A 23,197-nucleotide genomic window follows, 5' to 3' on the forward strand; every position below is an offset into this window, starting at 1 on the left:
ACAAACAAAAAGAGTCTTTTGAAAATTCAATTAACCCGTTACTATCATGAAAACACATTCGGCTAGATTACAAATCTTGCATTAGCCTTAAAAAGCAGCTTTGAGGGGTCCCAATGCTGCTTTTTAACGCCCGCTGGTATTACGAGTCAGGCAGGAGAGGGTCTACCGCTCACTTTTTTTCCGCGATTTTAGCTTACTGCAAATCCCCTTACGTCAATGGCGTATCCTATCTTTTTAATGGGATTTGCCTAACGTCGGTTTTACGATCGCCTGAAAAAGTGAGCGGTAGACCCTCTCCTGTCCAGACTCCTAACGCATATAAAAGTCAGTAGTTAAGAGTTTTATGGGCTAAAGCCGTAACATAAAGCTCTTAACTAAACTGCTACAAAGTACACTAACACCCATAAACTACCTATTAATCCCTAAACTGAGGCCCCTCCACATTGCAAACACTATAATAAAATTATTTAACCCCTAATCTGCCGACCGGACATCGCCGCCAATTTAATAAATGTATTAACCCCTAAACCGCCGAACTCCCGCCTCGCAAACACTAGTTAAATTTTATTAACCCCTAATATGCCGTCCCTAACATCACCGACACCTACCTACATTTATTAACCCCTAATCTGCCGCCCCCAACGTCGCCGCTACTATATTAAATGTATTAACCTCTAAATCTAAATCTAACCCTAACCCCCCCTAACTTAAATATAATTTAAATAAAACAAAATTAAATTACTACTATTAAATAAATTAATCCTATTTAAAACTAAATACTTACCTATAAAATAAACCCTAATATAGCTACAATATAAATAATAATTACATTGTAGCCATCTTAGGGTTTATTTTTATTTTACAGGCAACTTTGTATTTATTTTAACTAGGTAGAATAGTTATTAAATATTTAATACCTACCTAGCTAAAATAAGTACAAAAGTACCTGTAAAATAAACCCTAACCTAAGTTCCAATTACACCTAACACTACACTATAATTAAACTAATTACCTAAACTACCTACAATTAATTACAATTAAATTAAATAAACTAAATTACGGAAAAAAAAAACACTAAATTACAGAACATAAAAAAGAATTACAAGAATTTTAAACTAATTACACCTAATCTAATCGCCATAATAAAATAAAAAGCCCCCCCAAATAATAAAATTCCCTACCCTATACTAAATTACAAATAGCCCTTAAAAGGGCCTTTTGCGGGGCATTGCCCCAAAGTAATCAGCTCTTTTACCTGTGAAAAAAATACAATACCCCCCAACATTAAAACCCACCACCCACACACCCAACCCTACTCTAAAACCCACCCAATCCCCCCTTAAAAAAACCTAACACTACCCCCTTGAAGATCAACCTACCTCGAGATGTCTTCACCCAGCCGGGCACAAGTGGTCCTCCAGAGGGTCCGAAGTCTTCATTCTATCCGGCAAGAAGAGGACATCCAGACCGGCAGAAGTCTTCATCCAGGTGGCATCTTCTATCTTCATCCTTCCGGAGCGGAGCGGGTCCATCTTCAGGACATCCGACGCGGAGCATGCTCTTCATCCAATCAGCCAATAGAATTGAGTTTGCATTCTATTGGCTGTTCCAATCAGCCAATAGAATGCAAGGTCAATCCTATTGGCTGATTGCATCAGCCAATAGGATTTTTCCTACCTTAATTCTGATTGGCTGAGAGGATTCTATCAGCCAATCGGAATTCAAGGGACGCCATCTTGGATGACGTCACTTAAAGGACCAGTCATTCAGTCGTCAGCCGTTGGATGAAGAGGATGCTCCGCGTCGGATGTCTTGAAGATGGACCCGCTCCGCTCCGGAAGGATGAAGATAGAAGATGCTGCCGGTCTGGAGGTCCTCTTCTGGCCAGATAGGATGAAGACTTCGGACCCTCTGGAGGACCACTTGTGCCCGGCTGGGTGAAGACGTCTCAAGGTAGGGTGATCTTCAAGGGGGTAGTGTTAGGTTTTTTCAAGGGGGGATTGGGTGGGTTTTAGAGTAGGGTTGGGTGTGTGGGTGGTGGGTTTTAATGTTGGGGGGGGTATTGTATTTTTTTTTACAGGTGAAAGAGCTGATTACTTTGGGGCAATGCCCCGTAAAAGGCCCTTTTAAGGGATATTTGTAATTTAGTATATGGTAGGTAATTTTATTATTTTGGGGGATTAGATTAGGTGTAATTAGTTTAAAATTCTTGTAATTCTTTTTTTATTTTCTGTAATTTAGTGTTTGTTTTTTTCGTAATTTATTTTATTTTATTGTAATTAATTGTAGGTAGTTTAGGTAATTCGTTTAATTATAGTGTAGTTTTAGGTGTAATTGTAACTTAGGTTAGGGTTTATTTTACAGGTAAATTTGTATTTATTTTAACTAGGAAGTTATTAAATAGTTAATAACTATTTAATAACTATTGTACCTAGTTAAAATAAATGCAAAGTTGGCTGTAAAATAAATATAAATCCTAAGGTAGCTACAATGTAACTATTAGTTATATTGTAGCTAGCTTAGGGTTTATTTTATAAGTATTTAGTTTTAAATAGGAATAATTTATTTAATTTTAGTAAATTTATTTAGATGTATTTAAATTATATTTAAGTTAGAGGGGTGTTAGGGTTAAGGTTAGACTTAGGTTTAGGGGTTAATAAATTTATTATAGTGGCGGCGACATTGGGGGGGCAGATTAGGGGTTAATAACTATAATGTAGGTGTCGGCGATGTTGGGGGCAGTGGATTAGGGGTTCATAAGTATAATGTAGGTGGCGGCGGTGTCCGGAGCGGCAGATTAGGGGTTAATAATATAATGTAGGTGTCAGCGATAGCGGGGGCGGCAGATTAGGGGTTAATAAGTGTAAGATTAGGGGTGTTTAGACTCGGGGTTCATGTTAGGGTGTTAGGTGCAGACATAAAAGGAAACAATGGGGAAACAATGGGGCTGCGTTAGGAGCTGAACACTGCTTTTTTGCAGGTGTTAGGTTTTTTTCAGCCAGCTCAGCCCCATTGTTTCCTATGGGGAAATCGTGCATGAGCACGTTTTGCCAGCTTACCGCTACCGTCAGCAACGCTGGTATTACAGTGAGATGTGGAGCTAAATTTTGCTCAACGCTCACTTTTCTGAGGCTAATGCCGGCTTGAAGAAAACTTGTAATACCAGCGTTGGCTTAAGTGAGCGGTAAGAAAAAAAGGCTTGTTAGCGCTGCACAGCTTACCGACGAAAACTCGTAATCTAGGCGATTATTAACACATTATTTGATGTTTTAATTTGTGAATTTAATGTATTTTTTAAAATATACACTCTTTTCAAATCTGATGACTGCAACACACTCCAAAAAAGTTGGGACAGTCGACTGTTTACCACTGTGTAACATCACCTTTTCTTTTAATAACACTTATTAAAGGGATAGTAAACACCAAAAATGTTATTGTTTAAAAAGATAGACAATCCCTTTATTTACCATTCCCTAGTTTTGCATATTTCTTTTTACCTCTGTAATTACCTTGCATCTAAGATTCTGCTGACTGCCTCCCTATCTCAGATTTTTGACAGACTTGCATTTCAGGCAGTTAGTGCTGACTCTTAAATAACTTCACGTGCGTGAGCACAGTGTTATCTATATGAAACACATGAACTAACGCCCTCTAGCTTTGAAAAACTATCAAATGCATTCAGATAAGAGTCAGCTTTCAAGGTCTTTGAAATTAGCATATGAGCTTACCTAGGTTTAGCTTTCAACTAAGAATAACAAGAGAACAAAGCAAATTTGATGATAAAATTTAATTAGAAAAATGTTCAAAATTACATGTCCTATCTGAATCATGAAAGTTTTATTTGGACTTTACTATTCCTTTAAGCTTTGGGGCACTGAAGACACCAGTTGGTTAAGTTTAGCAAGCAGCATTTTCTCCCATTCATCCACTATGCATGTCTTCAGCTGCGCAACTGTATGGGGCCTTCGTTGCCTTATTTAGCCGTTCATAATGTGCCACACATTCTCAATCCGAGACAGGTCAGGACTGCATGCAAGCCATGCTAGCATCCTCACTCTCTGCTTACGCTACCATGTGCTTGTAATCCAGGCAGAATGTGGTTTGACGTTGTCCTGCTGGAAAATGCAGAGATGTCCCTGGAAAAGACAATGTCTGGATGGCAGCATATGTTGCTCCAAAATGTATTCATATCTTTCTGCATTAATGGTGCCCTCACAGATGTGCAAGTTACCCATGCCATAGGCACTGACACACCCCCATGCCATGACAGACGCTGGCTTTTGGACCTGACGCTGATAACAGCTTGAATGGCCCGAAGAACACGACGGCTGTTTTGTCCAAAAAATATTTGAAATGTTGACTCGTCAGACCACAAAACACGATTCCATTGTGCTACTGTACATCTCAGATGAGACTGAGCACAGAGAAGTCGGCAGCGCTTCTGGACAGTGTTGATGTATGGCTTCTGCTTTGTATGGTAAAGTCTTTATTTGCATCTGTGGATTCAACGGAGAATGGTGCTGACTGACAAAAGTTTACAAAAGTATTCCCGAGCCCATGTCAGGATATCCATTATAGACTCATAACGGTTTTTGAAACAGTGATGTCTGAGGGATTGGAGATCACGCACTTTCAGAAGCGTTTTCTCGGCCCTGCACTTTGCACATTGAGATTTGACTGGATTCCTTGAATATTTTAATTATATTGTGCATTGTAAAAGGTGAAATGCCCAAAATCCTACCGATTTGTCTTTGGGGAATGCTCTTCTCAAAGTGCTGGATTATTCGCTGACGCATCTGTTGGCAGATTGGCAAGCCTCGACCCATCCTTGCTCTTGAAGGACTAGGCCTTTTTAAAGGCTCCTTATATACTATGATTACACAATTGCCTCACCTGTTTCACATTACCTTCTTATTTCAACTTGTCACATCGCTATTAGTCCTAAATTGCCCCATCCCAATTTTTTTGGAACGTATTGCAGTCATCTGATTTGGAATGAGTGTAAATTTTAAAAAATACATTAAGGGCTAGATTACAAGTGAAGCGCTAAATATTGCTTTGATGAAAGTGATATTTGCGCTCTACTGTGTAATACCAGCGCACAATAACGTTTTCAGCAATGCCAATGTGACCTTGAATATTACATATTAACACAAATATATATGTATGTAAGCATATACATATATAATTACTGGGAACACACAGTTCCCATAGACCTCAATCTAAAGGCACTTTTCACTTTTTATACATTCTCTTTTTATACATTCTCTTTTTATACATTTCCTCGATTACTGTGAAGACGTTTTACATTCCATTAGGACTAGTTAAAGGGACACTAAACCCAATTTTTTTCTTTCTTGCAATTTTAAACAACTTTCTAATTTACTCCTATTATCAATTTTTCTTTGTTCTCTTGCTATCTTTGGGCGCGATCCGATATGTAGCGTAGTTTGTGGCTCAAGCGAGGGAACCCGCGTTGCCCGCAGTTTCAGCTCGCAACTCGAGCTATCCAATATACGGCGCCGTCAGATGCTAAAGTGCCGTAAGTCGGATAAACCAGCGATGTCCAGAAATCTGCGTAAGTACAAATTTCTGGAGTCGCCAGTGACTTACGGCACGTTAGAAACTGCCGGCGCCTACAAAACCTGACTAAAGTATGAAATCACCCGCACTGTCTAACACGCCTCCCAAACATAGCCCGACACGTCTAACCCTCTATCCGCTATCCCCCTCACTATCCTAACAATAAAAAAAGTTATTAACCTCTAAACCGCCGCTCCCGGACCTCGCCGCCACCTAATAAAGTTATTAACCCCTAAACCGCCACTCCCGGAACCCGCCGCCAGCTATATTAAATCTATAACCCCCTAAAGTGAGCCCCTAACACCGCCGCCATCTACCTTACCTACCCCATAAAGTGAGCCCCTAACACCGCCGCCATCTACCTTACCTACCCCCTAAAGTGAGCCCCTACCCCGCCGTCATCTACCTTACCTACCCCCTAATGTGAGCCCCTTACACCGCCGCCATCTACCTTACCTACCCCCTAAAGTGAGCCCCTAACCCGCCGCCATCTACCTTACCTACCCCCTAAAGTGAGCCCCTACCCCGCCACCATCTATTTTAAAATTATTAACCCCTAATTTAATCCCCCTACCCCGCCGCCATCTATATTAAATTATTTAACCCCTAAAATACTAAACTATCCCTACCACTAAACCTAAGTCTAACCCTACAAATAGCCCTGAAAAGGGCTTTTTGCATGGCATTACCCCAAAGTAAACTGCTCTTTTGCCAGCCCTTAAAAGGGCTTTTTGCGGGGCATGCCCCAAAGAAAACTGCTCTTTTACCAGCCCTTAAAAGGGCTTTTGGCGGGGCTTTGTCACAAAGTAAACTGCTCTTTTGCATCTAATCTAAATCCCCCTACACCACTGCCACCTATAATAAATGTATTAACCCCTAATCTAATCCCCATACACCGCCGCCACCTATATTAAACACATTAACCCCTAATCTAATCCCCCTACACCGCCGCCAGCTATATTAACTATATTATCCCTAATTATATTAGGGTTAATATAGTTAATATCATTATTATATTATATATATATTAACTATATTAACCCTAATTATATTAGGGTTAATATAGTTAATATCATTATTATATTATATATATATATATATTAAGTATATTAACCCTATCTAACTCTAACATCCCTAACTAAACTCTTATTAAAATAAATTTAATATTATTAATGAAAATATTCCTATTTAAAACTAAATACTTACCTATAAAATAAACCCTAAGATAGCTACAATGTAATTAATAATTACATTGTAGCTATTTTAGGGTTTATATTTATTTTACAGGTAACTTGGTATTTATTTTAACTAGGTACAATAGCTATTAAATAGTTAATAACTATTTAATAGCTACCTAGTTAAAATAATTACCAATTTACCTGTAAAATAAATCCTAACCTAAGTTACAAATACACCTACACTATCAATAAATTAAATAAACTACAAATATCTCAACTAAAATACAATTAAATAAACTAAACTAAATTAAAAAAAAAAAACCCCACTAAATTACAAAAAATAAAAAAAAGATTACAAGTTTTTTAAGCTAATTACACCTATTCTAAGCCCCCTAATAAAATAATAAAGCCCCCCAAAATAAAAAAAATTCCCTACCCTATTCTAAATTAAAAAAGTTCAAAGCTCTTTTACCTTACCAGCCCTTAAAAGGGCCTTTTGCGGGGCATGCCCCAAAGAAAACTGCTCTTTTGCCTGGAAAAAAAACACAATACCACCCCCCAACATTTCAACCCACCACCCACATACCCCTAATCTAACCCAAACCCCCCTTAAATAAACCTAACACTACCCCTCTGAAGATCTCCCTACCTTGTCTTCACCCAACCAGGCCGAACTCCTCATCCGATCCGGGCGATGTCTTTGTCCAAGCGGCAGCAAAGTCTTCTTCCATCCGGCGGCATCTTCCATCAAGCGGCATCTTCAATCTTCTTTCTTCGCTCCTCCGACGCGGAGCATCCATCCCGGCCGACGACTGAACAACGAATTAGGTACCTTTAAATGACGTCATCCAAGATGGCGTCCGTCGAATTCCGATTGGCTGATAGGATTCTATCAGCCAATCGGAATTAAGGTAGAAAAATCTGATTGGCTGATTGAATCAGCCAATCAGATTCAAGTTCAATCCGATTGGCTGAAATGTCAGCGTCGCCGGCATTTGCGGGCGACGCTGCATATCGGATCGGGACCCTAATTTGAAAAAGAAGGCATCCTAGCTAAGGAGCCAGCCAAATTTTGACTCAGACTCTGGACAGCACTTGTTTATTGGTGCTGTCTAATTAGCAAGGACAACCCAGGTTGTGAAGCAAAAAAGGGTCGGCTTCTAAACATTCTTTCTTTTCAAATAAAGATAGCAAGAGAATGAAGAAAAATTGATGCTAGGAGTAAGTTAGAAAGTTTCTTAAAATTGCATGCTCTGTCTGAATCATTAAAGAAATTTTTTTTGGGTTCAGTGTCCCTTTAACCTCTTAACGACCAAGGACGTGTCAGGCACGTCCTCATTTGGATGTCAGTTAACGACCAAGGACGTGCCTGACACGTCCTCTAGGGTTTAAAGCATCACTGCAATACCCTTTATTACCCACTCTGCATTGGCCATTGACGGTGCCGATCGTTGGTGGGTGGGAGCAGCAGAAGGGAGGCAGGTGGGTGGCCCATTGGTGGTATCTTTCCTTCTAATTGTCGGCTCCGAGTGCGCGCGGGGGGTGGGAGCGTGCGGGGGTGCAGGGTGTGTGCGTGCGCCGCATTTCCATTACATGCATATTAATGCATAAGAAAGAGGGAGTGGGAGGGGGGAATCCGATGTTGGGCAAGAGATCTGGGAGGGGGAGAGGGTAGGGTATTGAGAGGGGGCAGCTACACTACAGAAAATTAAGGATTTTTTTTTATGTATTTAAGAAAAGGCAATTTTTTTAACAAATTGGGTACAGCTGCCAGTACCCAATATGGCGGCAACTAAGTAGAGGGGGGAAGGTTAGAGAGCTGTCTGGGGGGAATCAGGGAGGTTGTGGGCTAAGGGGGATCCAACACTGCAGAATAACTAGATATAAAAGAAAAAAAAAACTTTTATTTTAGTACTGGCAGACTTTCTGGGGGGGGTCAGGGAGGGATCAGGGGGTGAGATGTGTCAGGTGGGAGGCTAAAATTAACCCTACAAGCTACCTAATTAACCCCTTAACTGCTGGGCATAATACAAGTGTGGTGCGCAGTGGCATTTAGCGGCCTTCTGATTACCAAAAAGCAATGCCAAAGCCATATATGCCTGCTATTTCTAAACAAAGGGGCTCCCAGAGAAGCATTTACAACCATTTGCACAAGCTATTTGTAAATAATTTCAGTGAGAAACCTAAAGTTAGTGAAAAGGTGAACGATTTTTTTTATTTGATCGCATTTGGCGGTAAAATGGTGGCATGCAATATACCAAAATGTGCCTAGATCAATACTTTGGGTTGTCTACTACACTACACTAAAGCTAAAATTAACCCCCTAATTAACCCCTTCACTGCTGGGCATAATACACATTTGGTGTGCAGTGGCATTTAGTGGCCTTCTAATTACCAAAAAGCAATGCCAAAGCCATATATGTTTGCTATTTCTGAACAAAGGGGATCCCAGAGAAGCATTTACAACCATTTGTGCCATAATTGCACAAGCTGTTTGCAAATAATTTCAGTGAGAAACCTAAAATTGTGAAAAAGTTTGTGAAAAGGTGAACGATTTTTTTATTTGCCGGTGAAATAGTGGCATGACATATACCAAAATGGGGCTAGATCAATACTTTGGGTTGTCTGATAAAAGAAAATATATACATGTGAAGGGTTAATCAGGGATTTCTGACAGAGATCAATGTTCCAATGTAACTATCGCTAATTTTGAAGAAAAAAAATGGTTTGGAAATAGCAAAGTGCTACTTGTACTTATTGCCTTATAACTTGCAAAAAAAGCAAAGAACATATAAACATTGGGTGTTTCTAAACTCAGGACAAAATTTAGAAACTATTTAGCATGGGTGTTTTTTGGTAGTTGTAGATTTGTAACAGATTTTGGGGGTCAAAGTTAGAAAAAGTGTGTTTTTTTCCATTTTTTCATCATATTTTTTTTTTTTATATATTTTTTTTTATAGTAATTGGAATATATGATAAAAATAATGGTATCTTTAGAAAATCCATTTAATGGCGAGAACAACGGTCTATAATATGTGTGGGTACAGTAAATGAAGGGGTCACAATCTAAAGTTAGAGGGTAGCAGATTCAGGAGAAATTTAAGGAAGCATTTTTTTTACAGAAAGGGTGGTGGATTCATGGAATGAACTTCCATTTGAGGTGGTAAACACAAAGACTGTAAAGGAATTTAAAAATGCCTGGGACATGCATAAGGCTATCCTAAGGAAAAAGTAACATGTAATATGGGTAGACTTGATGGGCCTTTTTGGTTCTTATCTACCGTCAAATTCTATGTTTCTATGAATAAGAGGAAAATTACAACTTAACACAAACACTGCAGAAATGTAAAAATAGCCCTGGTCCCAAACGTTCAACAAATGGAAAAGTGCTCTGGTCCCTAAGGGGTTAAAGGGACATTAAACGTTAAATACATTTTATAGGCCTAGTTCTGAGGTTATTACCAGCCTCACTCTAGTCATGGATGCTGCCATATTGAAATCTGTTTTTCACTACATTCCATTGCTCACGTGTTTGCACATGTGCTGTAACTCTCCTTCAGATACCTGGAGAGTAACCTAGGTTCCATAATGGCAGCACCCATGATTAGAGGGAGGTGCATGAAGTGTATTTAGTTTATAGTGCCCCTTTAACACATGGAATCGCATCTCAGTATGAGTGGTTTTGAGAATGCACTAATGGAATTATAAACTGCTTTGTCCTACCTCTTAGACCATAATCAATATCAAATAAGAAGAAAGACTGGCAATTGCATTAGCAGATTGGATTGCTCAAGTGTTTCAATCCTGCCCACATATTCTGCTTTCTGATTTGTACCATAATTCTGTAAATCTGTGTTTTGATGCATTACCTATATTAAGCTCTTCAGACAAGTCTCACTTTTAAGAAGCTACTCTATATCTGTAATAATTACCACTCAATTAGTATTTATTAACTTTGCATATTGATGAAGTAAATGGATCTGCTTTGTGATCCCCAGAGCCTTTTCATACTACGGAGTATTGTTTGTGAGTGACTAATTATCTGATGTAATTTGTATAATCTCCAACATTGCAGAGATCAAATTACATTTAATGAAAATAATAGCAAGAACAGTTAATATTTAATAACAAGTTATGAACAGATTCACCACTAGAAGTGACAATGAACAACAATATTGTGACACTTTATAGATGCTGCTGTCTTCATCTTCATTTTAAAAAGCATATTTGAAACAACCATTTACAAAATTAGGAGATATTAAGTTTTATCTATAAAAAGGACACAAACACCTTCTAATAGCAAGGCTTTTCTCTTGTCATGCAATAAATTAACATACAGACCAAGTATAAAAATGTTATGCATACAGTTACATCTTGTTTAATACATGTCTTATTTTTAAGAGTCAATCTGGACTGGAGTAGGCAAGGCTTGCCACTGTCATACTGTTAGCAAAACATAATTGTTTTTATAGTATGTTATCACCTCTGCTTAGGCTATTTAGGGACAAATAGAGAATAAGTTGGTTTGTAAATCTACAGAGTGCACTTCCTATTCTCAGAATTAGAAAACCCAAAAATTGTTTAGAGTTAAATTATATGAAAATGGAACAAAATAAATATCACTGCCATTTTTCTGCTACACTTAATTAAATATTTTATATTACAATATCAATGTTGATTTAAACCACTAGCCTATCAATTCATTAATAGGCTATTCCAAGCCTTTAAAGTTCCTTTCCCCAAACTAAAATGAAATAACTGCATTTAAATGGACTCTCTCACCGTGGAAAAAAAATAAATGAAAAAAAACCTGTCTTTGCTCTCAAGTTTCAAATTCCTGACATCCCAAACCTCTCCCCATATAACCACATTTAATAGCACCTGCTCTCACTTCAGTGTGCTAAAACTCAATCAATTAACTTTAATCACTACTCACTCTAAAGCAAGTAGTCCACTGTCATCCTCAGAAAGCATTTACATAGTGTCAAGGTATGTATATCTATATTATAAGGTAACCAAAAGACCAACAACTCAGTGATGGATAACAGGATATTTTACTAACCCCCATTTATTAAGTTCAGTGCAGGACAATGTTGCCAGATAGGGAACCAGTCTACAAGAGTTTGGGCCTGCCCTCTGCTCTCCCACAAAGATTTGTAAAACAGCAGGGCTTATGGACAGGTTAAGAAGCATTGCATGAGCGAGCCTGAACCTCACATACCCCAAACCTGCATAGTCAGTCTCATATATAGGGGCCAATATAGTCATCTTGCCTTTAAAGGACAATAGAGTAACATATTTAGTAGAGTCTGAATGTCATTAGAACAGATAAAAGCCTTCTTTACTACAATAGTTTTTCACTAGTCAGCTACACCCACCACATTCTTTATCTGGAGAAGCCAATCCAGACTTGAGTCTGGAGATGGCCACTGTCCTTGTGTCAACATAGGGCCCCATGTATAAATGGCTGTGTGTACAAAGTTCTCAACTTGAGAACTTGTCTGCATGTCTTTGCGTCAAACTGCCAATGACCAAACATGAGAAAAGGGCCTGTCAATCACGCGAGAAAATGTGTTTGAGGTGATTTCTCTCTGTCAACTCAGAGGTGGCTGCGAGTATAAGAAGCAGTGGTATGATGACCGCTATTTCTTACATTGTGGGAAGCAGGCTCGCACATGCACAAGGGCTCAAAAGTAGCTTAATATATTGTGCCCCTAGGCTTGTTTGTTTGGCTTCAGCAGAATTGTTAGAAACTGCAAATTAGGTAAAGATTTGTGGCAATATTATGCTTGTTAAACTTGACATGTGCTCTTTCAGTTTTCAGAACTAGAAAATCTACTATTTTCAGCTCTACAGGTAAAAGAAACAAAATAAGTAGTAAGGTATATGGCAAAATTGTTTTACTAGAAATATAAAAGTATTTTCTATTACAATCTTTTTATAATTATTATTATTAGTTATTTGTATAGTGCCAACAGATTCCGTAGTGCGATTAACATAAATATGATATGTAAGGTAACATTTATAGGGAACAAGTAGGTAGACGGCCCTGCCGAGAGGTGCAGTTTTGTAGTCAGCTCTTATGAAGGTGATCTAAAAACAGCTTACATGTAAAGGGGTTTCAACAAGATAACAAAGGAGGAGAGGAACTGAGGTAAGAAAGGGTTAACATATGTTGTATGCATCCCTGAACAATAGAGTCTTTAAAGAGCACTTGAAACTTTTAAAACTAGGGGAGAGTCTTCTGGAGTGAGGCAGAGAGTTCCACAAAATAGTGGCCAGTCTGGCTAAGTCCTGAAGATGGGAATGTGAGGAGGTAACAAGAGAAGAGGAGAGGAGGAGGACATGACCAGAGAAAAGGGGAGGGAGAGTATCTAGAGACTAGGTCTGATATATAGGGGGAGCAGTGCAATTGAAGGCCTTGTATGTCAGAGTCAGAATGTTCTGTTTAAAGTAGAAGAAGATAAAAAGAATTTCAGAAAGGTCTTAGTTTTCTAAACAATACTTGAAGGAACATTAACCATTAAGAAATATCATGAAGTTAATGTCCAGAGCATACACATCAAAAACCTGTCTAAAGACATCATGCTTGGTAACATCAGTGATTGGTGGTTATGCACATGTCTCTTGTCATTGGCTCACCACGTGTTCATGTTCAGCTAAGTTAAACACATAGTAACATGCAAGCAATAGTGAAATAATATAAAGAGTATTTTCTTTTTTTCTTTTCTTTTTTCTTGTATGCCCCTTTTAGAGAAGGATCAGGAGGCATGCTGTTAAGAAGTCAAAAATCTGTTGGCATCCATATAAAAGACCACGAAATACAGTAGAACTGCATAATTAACAAGTGTAAAATATAAAGCCAATGTAATAAATTGAATTTTAAATAAGCAGTACATTTTTTTTCAGACAAATTTATGTTTTGCCCTTTTGCCAGCACCCTGTATCATGTGATAGCCATCAGCCACTCCCAGACTAGTATACGTATTGCCTATGAACTGGTGCACATGCTCAGTAGGAGCTAGTGCTTCAAAAAGTGTGCTTAAAAAGAATGTGCAAAATTTGATAATAAAAGTAAATTGGAAACTGAATGCTCTACCTGAATCATAAGAGTTTAATTTTGAATTTAGTGTCCCTTTAAATATTTTAACCTGGACCACTAGGATTCATTGGGTATATATTATGCATTAAAGGGACAGTCTACACCTTAGTCATCTTAAAGTCTTACCTTATATTAAGTTTCAAATAGCCTCCTCAACCCCTTTCCATATCATGCAACAGTAACAGTAAAAAAGTTATTTTACAATTAATATTGTTTCTGGCCACCTTGAAATGGCTGCCAAGCTCAGCCCACTGATGGCATCATGATCTGGGCTGCATCTAAGCACACTGCTGAATAGCATTGAAATTCTGTTGAATCCAACTAGTGAGCCTTTTGTGATTGGATGCCATATGAAGCCCAGATCATGATGTCATCAGTGGGCTGAGCTTGGCAGCCATTTCAAGGTGGCCAGAAACAATATTAATTGTAAAATAACTTTTTTACTGTTACTGTTGCATGATATGGAAAGGGGTTGAGGAGGCTATTTGAAACTTAATATAAGGTAAGACTTTAAGATGACTAAGGAGTTTGGCAGCCCTTTTCAAAGTGGCTAGAAACAATATTCAGTATAAAATAACTTTTTTACCTTACTGCATGATATAGAAAAGGTTCTGGAGTATATTTGCAGCTTAAATGGACACTGAACCCAATTTTTTTCATTCATGATTCAGATAGAGCATGCAATTTTAAGCAACTTACAAATTTACTCCTATTATCAAATTTTCTTCATTCCCTTGGTATCTTTATTTGAAATGCAAGAATGTAAGTTTAGATGCCGGCCCATTTTTGGTGAATAACCTGGGTTCATGCTGATTAGCGGATAAATTCACCCACCAATAAACAAGTGCTGTCCATTGTTTGGAACCATAAAAATAGCTTAGATGCCTCCTTTTTCAAATAAAGAGAGCAAGATAATGAAGAAAAATGAATAGGAGTAAATTAGAAAGTTGCTTAAAATTGCATGCTCTATCTGAATCACAAAAGAAAAAAATTTGGTTCAGTGTCCCTTTAATCTAAGGTAAGAATTTAAGATGACCAATGTGTATACTGTCCCTTTAATGTGCTTGTCTATGAATTATCGTACAATTTGGTAATGACCCCCTGATATCGCTGAGCAATATACATTATTCATACAATAACATTTAATTATACTGAAATAAATAAGAAAATAATTAAGTGATTGAGGTCTGTCATCATAGCATCCAATTCCACACCAATTCCAAGCAAAACTGAAGTTTCCCTGGTACTTGCAGACCAGGTGTTATTATGGAGGAGCAAAGAAGTTGTGAAAAGATGAGTAAAAAGACAGAAGATTTTGCTGGAGACTGAATGCAATTGTCAACCAACAACAAGAGGGGAACAAAAGGACCGAAAGTAAGCCTGTGGAAATGGTGAATGAGTAGGAGTGAGCAACAATTTAAAGGGACATGAAACCCTAAATTTATTTCATGAATTAGATAGAGTATACAATTTTAAAAGGGCATTAAACTCAAACATTTTCTTTCATGATTCAGATAGAGCATATAATTTTAAACAATTTTCCCACTTACTTATATTATCAAATGTGCTTAGTTCTCAATGTATCCTTTGTTGAAAGTCATACCGAGGTAGGCTCAGAAGCTGGGAGCTAGCTGCTGATTGGTGGCTGTACATATATGCCTCTTGCCATTGCTTACCGGTGTGTTTAGCTAGCTCCCAGTAGTGCATTGCTGCTACCTCAATAAAGCATAACAAAAGAACAAAGTAACATTGATAATACAAGTAAATTGAAAAATGCATGTCACAAATAAAGAAAAAAAAAATACAGAATTGACCAGCACTCACAGCATGTATGAAGAAAACTGCACATGCACACTTCTTACAGCCTTATTGTCAGTAGGTTTCAAAGCATGTCATAGTTTTCACTAAAGCAGAGACATTTATAGAAAACACCTTTGCAAATAAAATTAAAATACAAAAAATCCCAAATGCACTGCTTTCAAATTTATATTTTTTTTAGTATCTTTAGTCTAACCTTCTACTCTGAGCTGGTGAGCTAAAGCAGGAATACTGTTAAAAAAAAGATACATCATTTGCAGTAGTTAGCAGAGCACTCAAAGTAACAAAAAGATGATATGAAAGTTGAACCATCAATCATATATTATAATTAGAAAAAAGCATCATACAAATCATATTTATGTGTCCCATAACAGCATCCATTTATGTATAAAAATAATTTCTAAGTAATGTATTGCAATAATCTCAGATATAGCAATGTGTCAGGCACACAGTCCATTCTCTATCTAAGTGAATTACTTTTAGAATATACAAAACATGTGAAGCCTTTTATTCTTTTAGTGAATTATTCAAATCACATGACCTCTGGAATGCTGCCACATTTTCTTTCTATATATACATGATTGTTTAAGAAATGCAAGAGAGAGAGAGAGATAGAGATAGAGAGAGAGAGAGAGAGAGAGAGAGAGAGAGAGAGAGAGAGAGAGAGAGAGAGAGAGAGAGAGAGAGAGAGAGAGTGTGTGTTTGGTGGGGTGAGAGATTGGAGTAGCCCTGTAATTCTGTAATTCTCAATATATATACAGTATTCCATCAACAGAAGAGGTGTGCTGTATTGTCCCCTTGAGAAATTACCTCCTTGGCAGGATGATATTCCCAATAATAAATCACATCAATAACCCTTTAATACAATGTATACTTTGATTTTTTTCTTTTCAGCAATAACCATGATGTTTCTACAACCTTGTTACTAACTAGCTAGGTCCACCCTCTTTTTACCTATCCTAGCTTTGACATAAGCTAGAAAATTGTGTTTTGGGGAAGATGTCCCTTTAACAGTCAGAGAGATTGTACACAGATTGTGTAAAAATATTTTGCAGCCTAGAAATGAATAGATAAATAACAATATATATTTATTTCCCCCCTCCTACATTGCAATTACAAATACACAATTTTCTAACTTCTTGATTTTGTAAAACATCATGCAATTCAGTGCTTTATTTAGTAACTGTAAGTAACTTTTCTATTATTCGATGTTTCCTGATATGGAATTCAGAAAAATGTCTGTTGAATTCTGGCTGGTTTCCACATCCTCCCTAATCCCTAATCCACATACCACTAACCTAGTAAAAGGGTCCCACAAAGATCTTGATTTATTTCAACTTGACAGGTAATCAGTTTAACTACAGGTCTAACCATTCCAGTTACAAAGCATTCCCTCTAGGGGAGATTAAACTTCAGACAGCAAGCCTGCAGAATGAAATGACTGCCCAGCTCTGGAGGTCTATGCTGCAGAGGAAAGACATATCTCTGCATTTTTAACATGTTCCTTTCTGTATTAAAAAAATAAAAATAAATTAAACAGCAGCAAAATATGACACTGTCCTTGAAAATACATTTTAAAGCAAGGTATGACCTTGACACTATCTCTGTACTGTTCTTATAACTGAGTTCTTTCACCCTCTAATGAAATGAATTATTCTTTATACTTATGTATTGCCTTGTGCATCCTGTGGTTAAATTCTGATCATTCCCCTGTGTGTGACTGAATCCACATTTTCCCATGCTCTATATTATCTGTACATCTTGCGTTCAGCCAGCATAATTTCCTCTTCCCTTACAACCTTTCAATGCTTAGATTAAGCCCCAATACAGCCTGCTTACCTTGTTACCTGGGGATGATGAAGAAGCTTTGTCTTCACCTGTAACCTAGCAACACAACATCACCCAGTGCCAAGGACCAATTTGGATGGATGCTTTTAAAAAATCCTGTAGTTATTCCCATGTCCCTGGAAGGGTCACATAGCTGAAAGCATGAACTGAAGCAGCTGCAGGCCTGACAACACAACCACTCCTCCTTTATCCCTCCTTCCTCCTACCAGTCTCATCATGCTCCTTTAGCACCCATGGGAAACACAGAATATTCACTAATATCCACAACTGGCTGTGGTGACACTGTGTACATGTGACAGTTACTGTTTGTCTGCTAGAAACAGATCATCTCTTGTATATTATTCAGGTACAGAATTACTGCACTGTGTGGTTAGACTGCTATAAGCACATAGAAGCGCAGATGGGCCTTTCAGTGACTGGTTAGAATAACAAAACTTTCTAAAGAAAACATTTAAAATTAAAATATATTCACATTCATTTTCCAGCATTGCTCAGCTGCTGAAATTCCTGTTACATGAGAAGTCCCTTCACAGCTGGAGGTATAAGCAAGCCATTGCTGAGCACAGCAATTCATTTAAGGTAATTAAAACAGTGTAGTTTTAATTTGTAAACACAAGAAACTAATTGCATCTTTAACATATCTGAATGTGTAAGTGAAACAATGCAATCTTTTCTTTCTTTCTTACATGCTAATTTTAAAATTACACCTGAGATTGATCTGTTGTACCAAATCTTGTAGACTTATTTCTACTTCTGCAGCAATATTACACATAATCACAGATTGAAAGTGAATCTCTCCACACTCATAGACCTATAGCAAATGCAATCATCTAGAAAATGTAAGTAAATGCACTTTGTCACTTTATATTAAAGGGACACTGTACCCAAAATTTTTCTTTCATGATTCAGATTGAGCATGAAATTTTACTCCTATTAGCAAATTTTCTTCATTCTCTTGGTATCTTTATTTGAAATGCAAGAATATAAGTTTAGATGCTGGCCCATTTTTGGTGAACAACCTGGGTTGTCCTTCCTGATTGGTGGATAAATTCATCCACCAATAAAAAAGTGCTGTCCAGAGTACTGAAACCAAAAAAAAAGCTTAGATGCCTTCTTTTTCAAATAATGATAGCAAGAGAACAAAGAAAAATTGATAATAAGAGTAAATTAGAAAGTTGCTTAAAATTGCATGCTCTTTCTGAATCACAAAAGAAAAAAATTGGGTACAGTGTCCCTTTAATAAAACACAGGTGATGGGAATATAACAAGTACTTGTAATGAACAAACTAAAAATAAGTGTATTTGCAAATGCAAACTATATCAAGGGATTTAAAAGTAATTTTATTTATTTTTCATTTTCATTTAAAGCATATCCTGTGCATTTCAATAATAATTTAAACAGCTTTTTTTCCCTCTTGCAAAAAGTGATTCATGTGGTTTATAGAAAATTGTGTTTAATGTAGCTTTGATAAATACAAATACAAGTCCTTAAACCGTGCATTGTATTTTAAACTATAATACATTAATGTATTCTTACAGCTTTTGAAACAATACAATAGGGAATAATATAATAGGGAAATATTTTCATCTTGTACTGTTTAAAGATTAAAGCATAAACACTTTGAATTCTTACCAGGTCAGATGAGGTGTGGATAAAGTTGCTGAAGAGAGATAAACTCCTTCTTTGGAGGTCTTGTGCTGCAAAGCCTCCCTGACAGGAGCATACGACCAGATCAAGGCAAATATTTTCTTTGCAAACACCAAACAATGTCTTCTATCCATGTCAGAAGATCGCAGGATCACATTACACAGCAATACTAGTGCTGACCCTTATTTAATAAGAAGACCCAGGGGGCTGGACCAACGTTGGGGGTTTCTAAACCCTAAACACCGTGCGATGCATCCTATTCTCATGGATCAGGTTACATGAAGATGTATTCCTAAAAAAAAATAAAAAAAAGGAAAGAATAACCGAAAATAAGAAAGCTTTCTGCTCAGTTCTGGATATTTTTTCACGTAGTCTGCAGCTCAAAGGAATGCAGTGAACCAGCAGATCGCAATAACCCCTATGTATTTGAAAGGAAATCTTATAAAAATAGAAGAAATGGCACTCGCCATCTAGCGGCCATCTGAGCAATTACAAGTCTTAAAAATAAAATCCAAGATCCACCTAATGATGCTAGTGTTGCTGTAGCATTGCTGCAGTCATTATTAAAACGTGTAACAATAGTTATCATTTATAATGCCCCACATTGCAAATTATAAAATAGTTTAATGATTATGGTTTGTTGCTGAGACATTTCTATACCCTGTGCTAGAGCTGTTAGTTTTTTAGTTGTTTGGTACTGGTTGTATTAGCACATACATTTTAACTTATTTTCTGTGTGACCCATACAAATAAGAGTTCCTCTCTTCTCAAACTGGGTTCTCAACACCTGTTTGTGGTTGATGGGGGAATAGGGAGATAATAAAGGGACACAAAACCCCAAAAAATTATTTCATGATTTAGATAGAGCATGCAATTTTAAGCAGCTTTCTAATTTACTCATATTATAATTTTTCTTCGTTCTCTTTCTATCTTTATTTGAAAAAGAAGGGATGTAAGCATAGGAGATGGTCCAATTTTGGTCCATTAGCTGGGTAGCACCTGCTACCCAGGTGTGGAAACAAAAACTTTCCTCTTTCAAATTAGAGGTGTTTTGTTCCTTTAAGTGGTCTTGATATTAATGTATGATTAACCCCCTACCACCACCACCACAATTTTTCCTAATATATCAAGAAAAAGCAGGGAGACAAAGCACTCCGCTCTGTATAAGCCAATATGTATATTGCAGACCCGTAACAAAGTATATTTCATGAGTTACAGTTCATCACTCAAATGAAGATGTCAGTGCCGTAAGTCAATGGTTCTGTATCCCAGAATGGCAAAGTTGCCTACCACTCACCACTGAGTCAGTGTAGTATAGTAGAGTCCCAACCGGTACCGAAGATGCCAGGTATAAGGCATCTGCACCAGCCGCCGATTAAACCAGGAAATGCCAGAGAGCCCACGTAGTGGGGGTGTGCCTTTCCTAGCAAGGCAATTTAAAGGACCATTAAACTTGACGTTTCACCAACATATAACATTTCATTATTGCAAGTGTAATATTATTGCAATATACATTCATTATTTATTTTGCAGCCTTTTGTTGTAAAATATATCTAAAAATTTTTTTTTTTCACTTCTCCCAGGGAGGTTTGGAATAATACTTTAAGGCAATTTATGTGAGCTTTTGTTTACTTTTCCCTCCCTCCATAAACTTCTATGGTGTCACATGCTTTTAAAAGGTAGATTTTCAGTTTTGCATCAATAATCATGATAAGCAAATCATTCTTTGCAATAGTTACCAAGTTGAATCAGTGCTATACCACCTTAAGGGAATTCAAGAGTGCAGGCTACCCCACTCTGCACATGTGCAAACAGAGTTTGTGCTATATCTGAATATTAGTTTGTGATTGGTTAGCAGGGGTTCTATTGTTTTGGGGGACAGGGAATTCAGCAAAAAAAAAATCAGTAAAAAGTATAAACATAAAACAATATACTCATTTGAATACTGAAAGCTGCAGTTTTCATTGCAAAATTATTCTTATATATGAAGGTTTACAATCATGTATACTACAATTTGCGTTTAGTACCATTTTATTCCCTGAAGCTGCAGGGATTTTTTTGTTCCCGGTGATTGCACGCAGTGAAATTAGGGGATGTTCTAACTAGAGCTGACAATGTGGAAGGAGACTGCAGTCTCCTTTCCTACTGGAGGGGGTCCCCAGTTTATGCATCGGAAGGATAACCCCAGGAGGAAAATCCGTTGTCTTCTTCCACACGCTGAGTTTAGTGGGGAATATGACAATGACCTAGATTACAAGTGGACCACACTATTATTAGCAAGCAAATCAAGTATTACACACATATACAGTACTGTGTAAAAGTTTTAGGTAGTTGTGAAAAAATAGTGTAATGGAAAAAAATGGAAATGTTAATAGTTTATTTTTAGCAATTAAAAAAATGCAAAGTGAGTGAACAGAAGTAAAATCTAAGTCAAATTAATATTTGGTGTTACTACCCTTTGCATTAAAAACAGTATCAGTTCTTCTAGGTAGACTTGCATACAGTTTTTTAAGGAACTCGACAGGTAAGATATTCCAAACATCTTGGAGAACTAACCACAACCTCAGCCTTGCTTCATGCATTTCCAGACATACTTAATGATGTTGAGATGTTGGGCTCTGTGGGGGCCATACCATCACTTCCAGGACAATGATAAACACCTGAGAGCTATAATTTGATCTTCTATTTTTTTTTAAATTAAGGTCTTAGAATATATTTATTTGGGAAGAGGGTGATAAGAGCTTCTCTAGCATTGGGCCAATGCTGTGACATGTTTATCATTGTTATAACAATCACCTAACAGCTGGTCAGACACATTTTTGTTTATTTTTTGGGGGAGGCTATCATCTAGTCCAGATCTCAGCCAAGTCACCATCAAGAAGAACATGAGACTCTTCTTTTAAATGACAGGATTCTACACTTTCAGATAAGTCATATGTCCCTGTAAGATGCTGCCAAGAGTGCCATAAAATGATGATAACCTTCAGTAGCAGCTAACCGGGTGTTTTCATTGAAAAGTAGAGGGGCACTAATGAAACCTCAATGTCAACTATATGACCCAGAGGAGAAAGATAATTATCTTTTAAAAAAGGAGAATCCTGTATTTAAAATGAGGGGCACAGTCATCCTGAAAACGGTTGCCACAAAGCATCCAATATTCTAAAATATCTTTGTATCCTATAGCATTAAGATGACCCATCACTAGAACTAAGGGGCCTACCCAAACCCTGACCCAGACCATTATGCCTCTTCCCCTGAAACTTTACAGTAGGCACTATGTATTCTGATAGGTAGCGTTCTTCTGGCATCCGCCACACCCAGATTCCTCCATCCAGAGAACTGCTTCAGAGTCCACTGCTTCACAGTCCTTTGGCAACATGCTTTACACCACACCAGCCAATGCTTGGGATTGATGTTGTTGTAAGATTTGTGTGCAGCTGTTTGGTCATAAAAACCCTTTCATGAAGCTCCAGGTACACAGTTCTTGCACTAATGTTACATGCAGAGGCAGTTTAGAGCTCTGTAGAGAGTGATGCAATGGATAACAGGGATTTCTACACTCTACTTGTTTCAGAACTTGTTAGTTGTCATGGTCTGCCACTTTGTAGTTGATATTTTGTTGCTCTTAGCTGTTTCCACTTCACAATATCACTTACAGTTGACAGGGCAGATCTAGTAGGAAAGAACTAGATTTCATAAACTGACCTCTGGCAAAGGTGGCATCCTATGACAGTGCCACATTTAAAGTCACTGAGCTCTTCCGAACAACCCATTATACTGCCAATTTTTGTCTATGAAGATTTCATGACTATCTGCTGGATTTTATGCACCTGTTAACAATGGTTATGGCTAAAATAACAGTATATTTTATTTCCGAAACATATGTTAAAAAGATATGCGCTATTCCCTGAAGAGGTTTGTTTCTGACATGTTCAGCTTTATGTTCATTAAATTATATGGTTCTACAATAAAAACGTGTATTAACACCATATTGGTGCCCATAGTTTTCTCCTTGGTACT

The 23,197-nt window shown here is 37.5% G+C and overlaps 1 protein-coding gene across 1 annotated transcript in view; it reads right to left on the reverse strand.

Annotated features, from left to right (window-relative positions):
- Positions 1 to 17,675, reverse strand: part of LOC128644597 (RELT-like protein 2) — a gene marked incomplete at its 3' end in the record, with an annotated part of 65,614 nt that extends 47,939 nt beyond the window's left edge. The window contains exon 1 of the mRNA XM_053697143.1: positions 17,521 to 17,675. The remainder of the gene's footprint in view (positions 1 to 17,520) is intronic.
- Positions 17,676 to 23,197: the final 5,522 nt, after the last annotated feature.

This window comes from Bombina bombina, unplaced genomic scaffold, assembly GCF_027579735.1.
Source record: "Bombina bombina isolate aBomBom1 unplaced genomic scaffold, aBomBom1.pri scaffold_438, whole genome shotgun sequence".
Taxonomy (NCBI): Eukaryota; Metazoa; Chordata; class Amphibia; order Anura; family Bombinatoridae; genus Bombina; species Bombina bombina.